The sequence below is a fragment of the Lonchura striata genome, chromosome 1, assembly GCF_050655825.1.
Source record: "Lonchura striata isolate lonStrDom1 chromosome 1, ASM5065582v1, whole genome shotgun sequence".
NCBI lineage: Eukaryota > Metazoa > Chordata > Aves > Passeriformes > Estrildidae > Lonchura > Lonchura striata.
Window position 1 is genome coordinate 109,602,886 of NC_140703.1, and position 13,525 is coordinate 109,616,410.

Here is a 13,525-nt window from a genome sequence, read left to right on the forward strand (position 1 = left end):
AAAATGGATGGGTAGAATTGTAAAAAACACGATCTCAGACTGTCATTATAAATGGCCACAGGGTGTCTAGACTTTATAAACAATCAATAAGAGTGGTGATAAAAAAGTGAGTCAGTTTTTGAATTGTAACCTTGTTAGACAAATTCAGTGTGCTGCAGAGTATAGCTCTTTGACCAGTCCTTCCTTGGGAGCCATTTCTGGTACAATTACAGCATCACAGAATCAACTCTGTTGGAAAAGACCTTTGAGATCATCGAGTCCAACCTATGACCTAATTGACATTGTCAATTAAAGAGTTTGAATCTCCTCCTCCCCTCCAGCCAAGAGTTTCTCCCTCTTGCCTCCAGCAGTGGGTTTTTCATTTAACACTCCAGTGCCTCACCAATGATAAAAAACCCCAAATCACCCAGACCACTGAACAGGCAATGTTTTTTAATCCAGGATGTGACCTTCAAGCTGTTAAATTTACAAAGCAAATTTAAGTTTTCTCTTTCAGGTTTACAGTTTCAAATAGCAGGTTTTTATGTGGTTTATTCCACTCAGGGGCCACACACACCACTAAGGCCTAGCAAGGTACTTCCATTTGTACCTAAGTATGTGAACATTGTCTTTGATTGTTATGGGATGAGACATGCTTAGGTGAACAGGGATGGAGTCAAGTACATACCTAAAATGAGCTGGCACTTAATCTTTTTAAGCTCTGGCTAAACATGGAAACTTTGAATATCTGCATTATTCCAGAGACACCACAGACTGAGAGCTTCCACTGTTGTTTTACAAGTCGTAATAATTCACAGTTTTACAAAGTTTGTCAGGTTTAGCTCTATAGAAAGTTAATTTGCCTGACAGATCATAAAAATGCTTCTGATATGCAAAATCCTCTTTCCCTACATCACTAATTCTAATGCAACTTATCACAACCCAATGGTTTTTTATTTACTTTGCAAAATGTACTTTTGATCTGAGTAAATTTCACTATGGTCAAGCATCCATGTGGGAACACATCAGTACCTTTTCTAGCAATAACTTTAGAAAGCCATGTCCAGAGTGACTAATGAGCTGCCTCATTAGATGAGGGTACTTCACCTCAGAGTCAAGAGCATCAGCATAGAAATGAGGAAGAAGCTGCTGGTGGTGGTAGTAGTAGTGCTAGGCAAGTCTCCCAGAAAAATAAACTCCATTCTGCATTATCAGCCCAGCATCTTTTTAAACATTATATTCACTCAAGGAAAAGCCTGGCAAGGAGGATTTTTCTATTTTTCCCTGTGAGACATTTCAGGTCTCGGTGTCATCATCTGCAAAATTCATATTTCACATATGACAAGTTTAATATAAAAATGTCATGTAGTAGTGCTTATCATAAACCAAACCCAGACTACATTTAGGGAAAAATATATACAGAAAACAAGAATTTAGTATTGAATGAATCAAAAAGCTAACTGAAAGGCACAACTTCAAACTGAACCAGAGGTAACAGGTTTAATTTTTATTCATTTGAGTTTTTTTACCAATTGTTAAGGTATTGAAATCCATGACTGTAATCAGTAAGCAAGAAAAAAAATGAGCAAGTGAATCTGTTTCTGAAGCAAGCAATATAAAAAACAACAAAGCAAAAGCCCAGGTAAACAGTTGTTGAAGACACTAAATGTGTGGATCCTGTGTCACTGTTGAGTTACTTAATTTATGGTCAAAAAGGAATGAAAGTATAATAAGTATATTTTAGCTTCATCTCTGAATTCATGTTATTTAGTGTTCCTTTTATTTCTATCTACATCATAACAATTTTTGTGTAGATATATTAGAGTCTGATTAGATATATCCCCGCCTCACAGGAAATAGCTTTAGGTGCCAAATATTATGAAACATTTTCCAAGCTAGACAGCTTGGTCAGGAACCAAGAACTTCAGTTCTCAGAAATGCTGGATTTTACTTGCAGGATGTCTCTGCAAGTGATGGGAACTCAGTACAAATTAAAGGCAATCCTATTAACAAATATATATTTTCACTGCCACACTGAAGTAATTTAGACTAGGGACCATTTTTAAAATCCCAAACACTATCTGAAATTATCCAGTGATGCATAAATAATTCCATTCCACCAGGAAAAATAAGAGAGAAAGAGAATGGTAGGAAGAAGCTTGAATGCATTCTTAGCTGAAATCAATGCTTGAGAAAAACATGAACCAATATTCAAAGGGTCATGAGCTAAACAGACAAAAATTTACAGACTAGCTACAATAATTGTGCCAAAATCAGCAACAGCTAAGAAATTACATAATAAAACAAACACAACTAAAGAAGACACACATTTTAAAGGCCATATCTAGCATCACTTTCTCTTCGTTTTATGGTCTGTCTCTAATGTTCCTCATTACTTGTTCACCAAAAATATACCCTTTCCTTTTTTGGTATTGTTAGCTTTCTGGGGAAGAAATTACAATTCTTTGTACCCATGAAGTCTTTTCCAGATGATGTTAACCACTGAAAAATTAACACACCACTTAAGAAAAGGAAAAAAGAAAGATAGTTTTGCTCCAACCATTTCTCATCACTAGTGTGTCAACTATTCTTGCAGTGGGGGGCGGTTCTAGGAGCTTTGTGAAATGAAAAGATTTGTGCAGAAAAGCATTTATTTACTTTGACATTCCTAAGAAGCAGCCTTTGTTGTCCATCCAACATAAAATTCTGGCAGAGTCTCTGCTCATCTTACCCAAAATCGTGTTTAGAGCAAGATTTTTTTGTACAAGGTGACATCTGAAACTGTCTTATGCTGTGACAATGAGAGCCCACTGCCTAGACTATGAAACCATTGCTTGCTGTGTGTGTGGAAATGGGTTTCCAGGGGTACTCCAGGGATAGCAGATGCAGCCATCTGAGAGGCACAGATATCCCTGAAGCTGTGTCAAGTACTGTGAGTACAGCTCATTATCACACAGCAGTTACACACTTCCCGACACACATTTCTATTCCCACTGGGATTTCAAATGCCTCCTTACAAATAAGCTTCTCAGAGGATTAATAGTCAGATTTTTCTGCTATATAGAACAAGGTCAAATGAGGCAGCCTCAAAAGTCCCTGGAAGTCTTGTGCTCTGGCATTTGTTTGTCAGACAGGACAAGGAAACCTTTAGTGGCACTTCCTGAGTACCAGAGTGGGCATGTTCCTTGTAGTCTGAATTGATTTCTTGGAATCTGAATTTGATTTCTTGGTCTATTTAGGCCAAGAAATCAAAACCTATGGGGATGCTCCAGCCCTCTATCCACTGGTGGGTTTTGTTGACAATGCCTATTGGCATTCCCTGGGACAGTGGTTGTGCCAATGGAAGATTAAACCAGAGCGGGCTACTGAGTTCTGCAAGGTTCAGAGTGCTCACCCAGAAAAGCTCTGAAGCATTTTTCTTGTTAGTATGTCTGGTGAAATCATCTTTGAAAAGTGAAATACAACTTGTTAAACTAAATTTTGACAGCAAGATGATATTCAACACATAGTGTCTCCATCTCCTTTTGAGCTTCCCTTTGGGACAACAAAGTATTTCTAAGTACTCTGTGTTTGCTTTATTTGTTGTATGTACAGTTATTTGGTCAGGTTACCTCACCATGGGCAAACCTATCATATATTAAAACAATTATTTTATCCTTCAGCTCAGAGATAAATTATATGTATATTTATACAGATACTTGCAATGATTTCAGTTGTGATCAGCTGTGACTGAAGTTTTGTGTGCTCTGGACAGAAAACTAATACCAGGACCCTATGGAGATTCCAGATTTAGAAGTCTTCCAGAATTAAATTTACTGGGAATGTAACTTCTACTCTAAGAGTTATATTGTCAAAGCTGTCTATGTAAAGATGATCAACACAACAAATGACTTAAGAAATGCTGTAAGTGTGTTAGTGTTGCTGATTTATAGCAAAGAAAGCATGTGTGAAAGTCAAAGACTCATTACCATCAGCTTCTTGCCACTTTTTCCCAGATGCCCTATTCAATATACAATAAGTTGGGTCAGGCAAATTCTAATTTATTTGAAAATATCTTTGGCCTTAACCAACCGTTTGTGGAAAGACAATACCTTGCAGGCCTAACACACTGACCTTGAGTAATGAAGCTGAAGAGAGATATTTATATAAATGTACAGGCATACCTGTATGCCTACATTCATGCAAATGCCTGATTTAAAAGAAAGAGTAGCAATGATCTTTGCTAACTTTTACTTTCACAAACCATTTAATCAACCAATAAACCTGCCAATCTAAATCTGCTTCTGTATGGGGAGAGATCAAGACATGTAAGCCAACTAGGAATACACAAATTAGCAGCTGTGACACTGCAAAACAGCTTGTACCCTACAAATTAAAAGAAAACAAGAAAAGAGCATTAGCTAAAGCAAGCAATCTCAGCCTTTTTGCTGTGAGTCTTAATTTAGAAAATCTACTCAGGAAGAATAATTGTTCCCATTCTTTATTTTGCTTGGATGACTTTTACAGAACTGTTTTTGCCATCAACTGGCAAATTCAGTGGTAGAAACAAATTACCCTATTATTAAAGCATATTTGCAGCAAACAGTAGATATTCCATATAAGCTGTGCTTTTCTGGCCATTTTTCCTAACAACTTCTAAGAGCATTATGCCTCCATCCCAATATGCATTTGTGTAAGTGGTGTTTAGTGACAGGGTAGATCTCCAGCAGAACAAGGCTCTGCTCACTCCACGTGTACCCCACTGGGCTCTCTTCCAGGCCAGGGCAGCCTCACTGGCTGAATCCTGGGACCTTCTCAGTGGATTTCCTGCATTGTTCACAGTTTCTCTGCAGCTTGATTCCAGCCTCTCGCCCTTCTTCTGCTAGGGTTATTTTCTGTCAGCAGTCCCTGTTTTCACAGGTGGTAATATAAGAATGTTTAAAATTTCTTCTGAGCTAATATTTTGCTTCTTTTCCCTATTAATGAGAGTTTGATTTTTATTTCACTTCAGTGTTTAATAAGTTTATAAGAAAAGCTGACTTGGGAATTGACCTGAGTATAGTTTTCAAAGTCAAGTATTTAGAATTAAATTAATCTTGCTTAATTTTCGGCATATGTGAGTCAGCTAAGTTACTCGTGTACAATCCCTCCACACTTAGTGAAAAAAATTAATTATCATTTGGGCTTTTTTCCCACTGGTGGTCAAAGTAGTCAAGATTAAAAGAAATCATAAACATCTAAATAGGGGGCTTTGAAAAATAGGGAGTTAAAATCCAAACATGTAGTGCATTCACCTCATTCATCTCATTTTCCCTATAAAATTTTATACCTTTCATTCAACTTTCAATAGAGATCTTGAAATGCAGGTTGCAGCAAAATCTTTACTCCACTCATTTAAAATTAAAAAGTTTTAGCAGATCAATAACCAATGGATTAATGAGTCACTGATGATAATAACAGCAATTTACATCAGCAGCACCTATTATCAAGAGCAATCACAAAGTACTTGGGAAGCAAATTAACAAACTATTTCTGCTAAGTGGTGCTGGAAGCCAACTTCCTTTGGAAGCCAGATGAAGAAGGATAGAAAATCATGACCATCAAAGCAAATATTGAACTACAGTTGCCACACAATTGTGTAGAAGACAATTCGTTGTTCACTTCAAGAATATAAAAATAGCACTACTTCAGCTGTCTGACGTGGCTGCTCACTGTCAGAAACCAGGCTGGGCACTGACGGCTGCCATGTGCCCCAAATGCCACCAAATAAGAGGTGAGTTTGCACACAGTGTGTTCCTAATTTGAAAGGCCCTCACATGGAAGATGTGACCAGTCTGTGAACCAGCCTCCATGTCCTATGTCATGCTGAGCTCATCAGTTGAAAAATGAGCCTTGCAGTCTTCAGGGATGCTTAGAACTGCAAGCAAATAGGCACACAGCCTTTACATAATGGTCTAAATTACCAAGAGTTCTTTATGTTTCCTACCAGAAGCAGCAAAGAAAAAAGACAAAACAATTAAACATGACATGTATTTCAATTTTCTCTTTCTTAACCATCTGATCATTTTTGGATCACCTTAGCAGATCAGGAGTTTTTCTCTCTCTCTGTGAAACTGAAAGTCTCCCTGCTCTATTCTCCATCTCTTTTATGGCATGCAGAACATTTTTTTCCTACACACGACATCCAGAATTAAGCTACATTCCTTTTTTTATGAAAGCACAACACTGATATTCTCCTTGTTTATATTTATTTTATTCTGTGAAGGCAAGCTTCCTAATTTTTCAGATCCAATGCATGTACTGACCTCCTCATTCTGTTTTTTTTGTAAATCCCCCTCAGCTGTGTCTCAGCACTGGTATCCCTTTGTGCTATATGAGTGACAATGTGCTATTGTCACTAGCTTGGAAGTGGCACCCCATGGCCCCAGCTGCAGGCAGCTGGCTATTGGTACCCTGATAAACTCTGTAACACACCAATTCTGTGAACGCAGGTGGTATTCCCAAGATTCATTTAAATATTCTTCACACACAAATAAGCACTAGTCATCGCTGCTCATTAGAATTGTGAATGTATTCAAGATGCTAAGTTAGGTAACAAGTGATGATCAGAAAGGTAATCATCCACCTTGACTGGAAAACATGGATAGTAAATTCAGTATGGGCAGGCCATGTGGGTCTCATGTCCTCTGACAGTCATTAAATATATATGGCTTTGATATCTTTAAACTAAGATGTGTTTTTAAGTGGCTGAAGGATAAAGAAATGGTCCCCTACATTTTATTTTCCCATTTCAACTGGAAACATGAAATGCACTTGTTCATAATTTCACAGGGAATAAGAAATGCAAGTTCACTTCCATAAAGCAAAGATACACAAAAAGAGACAAACAGTACAAAAAACAATTAAGAAAATGCTGTGAAATACATAAATATTTATATGTCTTTCTAGCTTTTTAAAAAATAAAAGCAAACAAACAAAATATTTGCAAGGAAACCTTCAAAGCCACAATTTTTTCCAGACTGGAAATAAGTCTTTTGCATGACTGACAAACTGTGACCTGCAGTGACCAGGAATTTACATAAAGTTATGGATGGATTGCAAGCTAACAAACTGTACTCACTGAAGTTAACAGAAATTTTGCCACTGAAATTAACTGAGCTTCATATATCCTTGTAATGCAATGCAGTTACATGGAAATGTAAGATACTGAGAACATCTGCATAATTTTGTCTGTAATTCCACAGATCTTCAAGAAAACTGTTTCAGAAAAGACAATCTTTTAAATATAATCCCTTTGGAATTTCACAGGAGTGATTGTTACCTTTGGAATGTATTCACTTACCACCACCAAAGACTTAAATACAAAACAATAATGACAAGATGCCCATAAAAAATAGCTTAAGGCCTAGCAGCCTATAACACCATATAAGAAACAACTCTTAATTTCCCCTGTGGTTTTCTGTAATCTTTGACACTACATTTACATTCTGCATAGCTCTCCAATGTGTGCTGGAATCCCAGAACAGCAATATAAAAGTAAAACAGTTCCAAGGGGTTATATTAGGATACTAAGGATCTCAAAGACAAGACATGAGCTATTGACAAGCTCCATGAATAATTTTAGTGCATTTTTATTACTTTGTAGTAAAAATATCTGTACAAGATGCAACATCATTATTCTTTTCCCTCTACTTGCAAATGATTTTTCAATATGTCTAAAAAAATTCCCTTTTCACTTATAGGTCTGAAATTCACACTTCTAGTTTGCATCTGAAATGTAATTAAAATGCACACTTCTCTGTTAGAGTTGGATGGGCAAGAAAATAAGAATTTTTTTTTAACTTCCTTTCATAACTTAACATTGCTTTAATTTTTAAAAGGTTTTTTTTTTTAAAAAAAAGCAAGAATATTTTAGTTAATAATTTAGTACTCACTTCAATTAGAATAGTTATTAAAACCTTAAATGACATTACAATTAAAAGTCTGAAAATAGTTCTATAATTTCTAGCTTGATACAATTTTCTGCTCTGAAAAGAAAGCTAATGCAAAATCACTTTTATAATCTTGGTACTGTTTTATTATAAGTCTTTAAAATTACCAAGGAGGACTTATAACTGACAGTGTATTTCAATATATCTGAAGATGCTCTGGTTACAATGGGTCAGTTTTTCAGTGACTGCAAACAGATGTTGCCTGAAGGAAAGGCACTTGTTCAGGATCTTGGTCATGCCACTCCACAGAGAAGGGACAGCTTGTCAACACAAGAAAACCTTTGTCTAATTTGTATGTTCCATCTTAATATAATTTGCCATAAGGCAAATCATGTCCAATCACCTTAAAATTGTAAGCCCAGCATCATTGCCTTAGGAAGTCTGAGAACAGGACCAGATACAGATGGGAAGCAGGATGTCCCCGTGCTCAGCATCCAGATATGCACATTTTTTCAAGGTAAATGCTGAGAAGTGATGTGATGTTGTTAAGAGGGAAGAGCAGCACTGAACAGACACTTTACAGAAATCTTCTGGATTAGACAAGAAGCCAGGCAGGAGAGAGGCTGACTTAGAGAGCAGCACAGCAGCTCTGACAGCTTTCAAAAAGCTAAGCCCACCACCAGTCTGATACAGAGTCAGCTGTGCTGAATATGTCTGAAGTGCTCTTACCAAGGCAAGACAAGAATATTTAATGTATATTGCAGTGTTTAAACAGCTGCATGTACTAATCTAATTTTACTAGTGCCACTAATAATAGTAGCTATAATAACATACAAACCACACTCAGTCCCTAAGGTTCATTAAAAGGTTGTCTAGTACTGCCTTTTAGCCCTTTACATCTGCAGCTTGTTTTACATGGTACTTTTAATTTAAATCTGCAAGATTTTCCTTGGCCATTTTGGACTGAAATTTCCCATGTCATTGTCTGTCTCACACTTCATTTCCACTTTGTTGTAGAGTCTCAGCTGGCACAAAGTCAGTTATTCCTGAGAATGAGACCGGGAAAAATTTTATTTGAGCTTTGGAAGGACTGGATGTCTCCACTGTGCTGAAGTTGAAGCACAAAGAGGGCAGGGAAGGACTGGTTTGTACTATGAATGAGAGTTCTCCAAAAGATGCCATGTTGGCAGGTACCCTATACTTTTTAGAGACATGAAAGCTAAAATCTCTTGACAATTTTCCTAGACCAAGGTTCTCCAGGCTTAAGCTTTGAGATACTGAACTGGGACCTTCCCTGCAGTTATGGGTCCAAGCTGTGCCTGTGGGCAGCAGAACTAAGCAGAGGAAGACTGTCCTCCTCCATTCCTTCAAATCAGTATGAGCTGCAAGACTTGTGATTACTCCCCAGGTCACAGGGCATTCCTCAGCCATGGCTTGAGATGAAACAGATGCAAAAATGGGAAGCAGAGTCTATTTCCTGCCATTCACAGGAAGGAAATCTTTGTGCATGGGATCTATGAGGTCTTTGGCATACTCTGGATTAAAACCCTCTTCTGCACTGACAGGACAGCTGAGCATGATGTGGGCATCACTGGCAGCCCCAGTGACCAACACAGTTCCAATATCAGAGTATGGAAAAGGGAGGAGTGGCAAAGGAGAGAGAGAACAGCTGGAAGTGATAGGGACCAAAGATAATAAAATGGATGAGGAAGGTGTGAGTGAGGGACAGGGACTGATACTTGACCTTGTCAGGTTGAAAATTGAACAGAGTGGAGAAGATTCGACCTGGGGTGAATACAAGGAGTTAAGTCCAAGTAGAAAGGAGACCATGGGACTGAGAAACTGGAGAGTTCATCACGTCACAGATTTTAAATATTGAAAGATCATGAACTGATGCAGTTAGATCTTAATATTAAATGGAAAATCAGGGAATGATTCAGTCAAGGAAGACTGGAGAAGGTATCAGAGCAGAAAGCGGGCTGATACTACTTCCATCTCCAGTGTCTGGGAAGTAAGGTCTATAGACAGAGAGTGGAAGAGCGGGCTGGGAATGGTTGTGTAAGGAGAAGAAGCTTCTGAAAAAGGGAGGATGGAAGAACAGAAGGAAGATGAGTGTTCAGGTGGAGGGAACAAGGCAGAGGATATTGTGTCTGGAGTGGCCAGAGCAGATGGCACAAAACTTGGCAGGTCTGGAGGACGTTGCTGAGTGCAGCTGTCCCACCCTGCCTTTCCCTGCCCGGAGATGCCTGCAGGAACTATCAGGGAATTGCTGTAGGCTTTTGCCTGTGCACTGGCAGAGGGAAACCCCTCTTTGCTCTCAGCTCCTGTGCCCACCTGGTGTGCTGGTGCCAAAGCACTCAGTCTTTCTGATGATCATGGATGGCCTCCACAGGTACTGAGTGAGAGTTTCCCCCTGAGTTTTCTTTGTAAAGCACTGTAGAAAATCACATTTAGGCTGTGGAAATGCAGGCACCCAAGAGTTGAGGAAAACCATGTTTCAGATGCACTCTTCCATACTTGTCGAAACAGCATTGTTCTGTAGCCATGAAGTGGACAAATAATTTGTGTGGGATTTCTCCCTTATTCCTAGTAAAATTGTATTGAAAGAAATGAGCAGAATATTTCAGAAGCAAGGACATTCTCAAGCAAGTCAAATGTTGAATGGACGAGCTGGCTTTTAGCTCTGCCTGATCCCAACAGTTCTTCCCTGATGCTAATCAAGTCACTAAACCAACCAGACTTGTCATTATGCTTGATTTTATATGGGTTTAATGCACAGAAATGCTTAACCTTCCCAGATGCAATTGAAGCCCCTGGGTGCTAAGCTTTGAGCGAAAACTGAAATACAACATGAAATACTCTGCAATATCAATTTCTCCAGAGAGACTCATCTAAAAGAAGTATAAAAATTCTTAGCTCAATGCCTCTATGTAATAGAAAAATTCAAATAATCTCATGCATATTTTGTGCAAATACAGGGATTGGTTTTTCCTGCAGTTAGATGATGTGTTGATAAACCCTACACAATTTCACTTTCAGTGCAGTTTGACTGATTTGAAGTAATGGGATATAGAGATATATTGAGAAATGAAGGTATTACCAATAAAAAAAAAAATAAAAAAAAAAAGATTGATTAGTTATTCTCTGCCCTGGGTGATTCAGGGCATAAGTAGGAAAAGGAGTATGCAATTGAAACTTGATCAGCATCCAGTCATGAAAAAGAGTTAAGCTATGCTTGCACTGTTAACCTTAATTATAACACTCCTCAGTTTCTTACCTTACAAACTCTATAACATTTTCAGGTGCTCTTATTTTGTGTTGATTACAATATGTGCAACACTTATGTGTACCTTGTGGAATTTGCCACATCTGGTCTGCCATTGTTTGGTTTTTCTCCTTGAAAATAGAACTTCTTTTAAAAAAATCTGTTATGTTGCTTCCTTAGTTTCTCTTTACCCTTCCTTAAATGGAAAAACAGACCATGCTTAGCTTAATTCAGCATGGCTCCTACATTCCTGGGCACATATCTGAACATCAGATAAAAGAACAGTAACTTGGCACTTTTCCACTGTATCTTGAAAAAAAGCCCAAAATAAAATACTGAAAGCTTAAGCATTTGCCAACCTTTCTGTTCAGCTTTGAAATGAGATTTCCACTTATTTGGTCTGAAGACAGGAATATAAAGCAGTTAAAGTCCCTGAAACAATTGTTAACCATGTGGCTTCCATAAAACACAATGGAAAATGTGAATTTTAGCTATTATATTAAGAGGTGCAGTATTCTTTCTCTTATCAGGATCTGCTAGAACATGCTGCTCAAAGCCCCATCCAACCTGGCTCTGAACACTGCCAGGGTTGGGGTATTATATGGAGTAAGAATGATTTGCAAAAATTTAAACTGTTACAGGATGAGTTTCAAGCTACAGCACTGCAAGAGTGTTTTACACTTCAGCATGAATGTTCCTCATGCCTTTGCAGAAAACAGCTGCTTCAGACTTTTATAATGTTTCAGCATTATCTCCCTCATGGGAAGCCCCCTCAGGCAGGGACACTCTGCATAAGAACAAAAGTTTATTTGCATACACCTCTTTTCAGGAGTGCAGGCTTAATTTAAGGACCACAAACATGAAAATGAAGCACATTTTTTAAATTTTAACATTTATTTATACACATAGGAGACACTTGGATGCAGACCAATAGGTACATAACACTATAAATAAAACTTCCACATATTTTCTTGCCACAAGTCACAAGCATGAGTTGAGGTTAAATCCTCTTGCTGAATTTTAGAGAAAGGCTGGAGAGAGTTTTGGTAACTGATGAAATCTCTTAAGGAAACGAGAATTTGATATCTGTAATAAAATCTCTTATTTCACAGCTTCCATCCAGGGCATCAGGAAGGAATATCCCATATCTTTAGAACATCTTGTATGTTTGGTTTCCTCCATTATAGACTTTTTTCAACTTCTTCAGCTCTGCCAGGTGCAGGAGTTTGGAACTGGAGCTCAGAGTCTGTGGGAGCTGCAGACATCAACTGCAGAGCTCTGCCTGTATGTTTTCTTCATGTCCTGCAGCACACAGGGAAACCAGAGAGCTGCTGCTGCAGCCAGACTCCCTGTGGCTTTCCCGTGGCTGTTCCATGGCACAGCTGCCCATTTGGCAGGTTGACCAGCACATACATTTTAACAGGTTGTGAACGGAACCCAGGGGCAATGGGCTTGCTCCATCATGAGAATGCTCTCTAGATTTTTCTTTTCTAATGTATAGCTTTATAAATATTAGATTATTGAATGCTTGCTTTCCCAAGCTGCCTATAGAAGCTTCTATTTTCTTTGTTTTTTTATTACTAACTGAGACTGTCTCGCAAACATATGACTATGAAACTGCGCTAATTATGGAATTCGTTCCAATTTAATGTCTGGTTTATCATGGACCTATTTATGGATAGGCCAAAAGCTGTTCTGGCAAATTAGCAGGAAATGGGAAAAAAGAATATCAGTATGAGCTTCATAACTGTTGGCACTAACTGTGCCTTACTTATGCTCTACTTTAATGATGTTGTTTTATTTTTCTCAACGAAAAAGCTGGTATAAGAGGCCTCTAAATTTGTAGAACTATTAAGCTCATGATGAAAATAACATTAAGCTAATGTTCCCTGCTTATTTCAGCAATAGAGTATTGGTGTTATTGCATCATTAAAATGTTTTAGTAAGTTTATCAAAGAAATAATGGTGACAAAACATCTTTAGTGCCTGTGGAATCTTTTTTTCCATCTTATAAAAACCCAAATTACAGCATCATCCCAGCCTGGAAAGCCCACACCTCCCTTCTACATTGTAGATGCATTTTAAGACAGTAATTCAAGCTACCTGTGTCTTTTAAATAATATGTGAATTTGTATTATACAAAGTTTGGAAAAACTGATTTTTCTTCCATGAGACATTTAGAATGCAGTTCTTATCTCTCATTTACTACTGTGTTGGGTAAAAGCAATTAAGAATGGCAAACCTACCAGGGGCTAGATAATTTAGCATTGTCTTGCCAGCTGTGGCCAGAACTTGGTCACACACTTTCTGTTGGCTCCCATCAAGATGAAATATTTTACCCATTTTCTTTGGCATTAATATTAATGTTCAC

General features: G+C 38.0%; 1 long non-coding RNA gene across 1 annotated transcript in view; it reads left to right on the plus strand.

The window, feature by feature from the left end:
• Positions 1 to 12,868, plus strand: part of LOC146768815 (uncharacterized) — a 45,021-nt gene extending 32,153 nt beyond the window's left edge. Inside the window, exon 3 of the long non-coding RNA XR_014956851.1 lies at positions 1 to 12,868. This exon is cut by the window's left edge and continues 18,409 nt beyond it. This is a non-coding gene — a long non-coding RNA (uncharacterized LOC146768815).
• Positions 12,869 to 13,525: the final 657 nt, after the last annotated feature.